General features: G+C 37.4%; 1 protein-coding gene across 4 annotated transcripts in view; it reads right to left on the minus strand.

Moving 5' to 3' along the window:
• The window catches only part of Sac1 (Sac1 phosphatase), a 9,683-nt gene extending 6,971 nt beyond the window's left edge, over positions 1-2,712 (minus strand). Inside the window, exon 1 of one of the 4 annotated variants that reach the window (XM_027377429.2) lies at positions 2,556-2,712. The gene's annotated coding sequence lies outside the window, so the exon portion shown is untranslated. Of the gene's footprint in view, positions 1-2,261; positions 2,313-2,382 lie in introns of those variants that run through there. The other 3 variants (XM_027377430.2, XM_070118564.1, XM_070118565.1) reach the window with 3 other exon arrangements.
• Between the last annotated feature and the right edge of the window lie 896 nt (positions 2,713-3,608).

Genomic DNA, 3,608 nt, shown 5'->3' on the forward strand with positions numbered 1-3,608 from the left:
AGGATCCTACTTCCATGACTTGAGTGCATGTTGAATTTCAGAAAATTGATTATTATAAAACCAAAAAGAAAAAGAAAATGCATACAATAAAATTTTACTTATGGCATAAAAGCTAAAAATGCTTTTGCAGAAAAAGAGAAAATAATCAAATGACAAATATATTGTAATTATTACTGCACTGAGTTACAGACTATTTAGAAAGACAATATGGAGTCTGTGCAAGAAAAACAGTTTATTACCATCAAGACCATAAAGCAAATCAAATGACAAATATACACATTGGAAAATGGCATAAAAGCTAAAAATGCTTTTGTAGAAAAAGAGAAAATAACATTGCACAAGTGTTCATTTGCACCCGGCCTACAAGCCAACACACCTGGCAGCTCAAATCTTTTTTAACCACATCTTGTCAGGGCAAATTGATTGTTGAATAAATTTTGTGATGTGGAGTTGGAGGCTTCGTCTCTAATGAGTGCATGTGTACCGTAAAGAATTCCCGTGGAAAATTTGAAAACTGACAAAACCATTTTTGGGTGATAAAGAAAAGAAAGAGCAGAAATACATGAGTCCAGATATGGTTAATGAAGACTTGATCTGGTGAACTTTAATCCACTACATCTGAATGCTTCATTGCCATCATATGGCCCAAGATACTGGCATCTTAACCCACTAACACTGGTAAATTTTTAAGCCGAAAATAATATTTTCCAGGGGGCTTCAAAATCAGCACACGGGACCGGCCCGGAATCTGCTCGTGCGGTGGCCATGGCCCACGATGTATTCAGAGTACGAGCTCCGATCAAACGTCACAATGGCGGGATGCCCGGCAAAGTTTATTTTTCCGGGTGTCTCATATATGGGACACCCGTTGTAAATGGGTTAATATGCCTGTTATGAGCAAATTCCCCAATGTCCCTCCCCCCTAAAAAACAACAACAACAGTTAGGTGGAGCTTTATCTAAACTGATTAAAATTATAGAGCAATAGTAAACAATAACATAAAGCCTATATTTCTGTTTCCCATTATAAGCTTTACTCAAATAGCCTAGAATTGCAAATATGGTTGAGCCATTTTATTTGAGAGCATGCAGATCCCAGACTGTAGAGTATTTTTCTTATGCGGGAAATATTACATTTTTACATGTGCAGAAAACATCATTTTCCAATATGCATGTTATGTGCTTATTAGCGCCCTGTGCATTATTATTGAGATTGAGATTTTTGTACATTTGCGCGGACAGATCTGCATCTGGATCTATAAACAAATCTGCGGACGGATTATCAAACAAGTGCGCGGAGGTCAAAAGAATTTTATGCGCGGAAGATGATTTCAAAAAGAATTCTGTGTGCGTGGAAAGTTACCGGAGAACTACATTTGCGCGGACAGAATTTGACCAAATAATTTTTGCGTGGGGAACACATTCCCCGCGCAGACCAAATTCTACAGTCTGGTGCAGATCACCGAACTAAGTTTCTCAGTTAATCTTTATGGTATGGACCCACTAAGTAAGGGCAAACTGAATATGATATCCTTGCAGAGAACAAAAAGATGCAATCTTCAGTACAGGAAATAATCTGAAGACAAGCACGGTAACAGCACAAATAAATGAAAGAGATCACAGAAAGCACCACTCTCCGCCAAAGTCGACTCAGTGATCTAGAGTTTCAGCTCTATCTTGCCATACATATGAGACGAAGATAAGGTTTCCTAGGGGGTGTTGGGGAGCAAAGCCCCCCATCAACCCTCCCTTCGGGCAGTGCCAGAAGGGCACGCCCAGTCTTGGCACCTTATATTGATGAATGCATTTTTTAACATGGAGTTGGGGACTTAGTCTCTGGCGAGTGTGTCCATACTGTAAAGAATTACCAGTATCTCATTGTGGCTACATTGCACAAATTATTTTTAGAAGATTTTTAAAGGATGCCAATCATGATTTCTGTAAAACAAATGTATATAGAGTGGTTACCTTACGAAAACTGAGACACTTTTCATCTATAGCAAAAAGGATATTCTACTCCATTACTACAGTATTCCTTATGTTTTCCAACAATCTAAAGCAGGATGTTATTAATGTTAAGCAATGTTTTACCCACCATTTGATTTGAATACGTAATCTAAATCTAAAAGGATACTGATATTGCTGAGGTTGCCTGAGAATCACAGACTAAGTACTTTCTCACATACTATAAAAATCACACAAAAAACACATATGGCTTACTATCATGCCCTCTCACCCAAACATTAACAAAATTACCGGTACTTTACTACAAGGGGTCCTTTGAACACAGTGACGTCCATAGTTATTGTTCCATCTGTGGTGTTATCCTTCCAAATAAATCTTAGGAATAAACATTAGCTGAAAACACAGATAACTAACATACCTGAGAAAAAACGAGCATCAACTTTATATTGCTTCATCATGCAGCTCAACGCCACACCTTACATAATGAATTAGTAGTCCTAAATCAATGCGTTTTAATGACTTACTTTTATATCAATCTTTCTATTGCCTAACTGTTTGTAAAGTGTTGAACTGTAATTAATTAGAATATACCTGTGAATGGCATAAGACAGGGCGTAAACACAGCCTCCTTTAGCATCAGCTGATTCCCCGAGACTGCGTCAAAACCGGGGTCATGTAGTGGAGAATTAGTTAGAGGTCATTTTGATCTAACTTAATCAAGCTATGATTCCTTCTTATTATTGTATTTTAACATATGAAATATTTTCACATGTCTATCTTATTATAACGGATATCATTCAAACGCCAAACTGATAATAAAATGATAAAGTAATTTCTTTCGTCTGAACATTTTTTCTACTTTTTGCAACAGGTAAATAAAGATTTTCTAAAGGGTGACAGAACAACTAAGAAATGAATACAGCATTGCGTATTTCCATTAAAAGCTGTCCTTGACCCAAAATGATAATCATCTTTGACATTTACATTTAATAGAGAAGTATGTAATTGTTATATCATCCACATATGACTAGGGAATCTATGGAAGTAAAGCAGTTTTTGGTGTACACATGTATATCAATATACAGTCATTCGTATTGTCAAATATGTTTAATAGCTAGATAGACAGATAGATGAAAAAATGCACCGTGCAATTTAAGACGTGTAACTTTTAAGTGATTGATGGTATTTTTTAGATAAACAAAATGGATATCGGATTACTCTGCTCATTGATTTTCAGACTTTTAAACACGTGTGGTTGCATGACTTCATGTGTGTGTGTGTCAGAAAGAGAGGTGGAGAGAGGGAGAGAGAGAGGGGGGGGGAGAGGGAGAGAAAAAGTGAGAGACATTAAACAAAATCATATGAGTGTGTGTTTCTGTCTTATCAGTTTATCTGTCCGTCTCTCTCTCTCTCTCTCTCTCTCTCTCTCTCTCTCTCTCTCTCTCTCTCTCTCTCTCTCTCTCTCTCTCTCTCTCTCTCTCTCTCTCTCTCTCTCTCTTTCTTTCTCTCTGCCTGTTTGCATGTCCATATGTCTCTCTGTCCTTTTCTCTATTTCTAACTCTCTTTCTCTGTGTGTGTGTGTCTCCGTCTTTCTCTCTCTATCTCTCTCTATCTCTCTCTCTCCTCTCTCTACCTCTCTTTCTC

This window comes from Penaeus vannamei, chromosome 42 (genome assembly GCF_042767895.1).
Source record: "Penaeus vannamei isolate JL-2024 chromosome 42, ASM4276789v1, whole genome shotgun sequence".
NCBI lineage: Eukaryota > Metazoa > Arthropoda > Malacostraca > Decapoda > Penaeidae > Penaeus > Penaeus vannamei.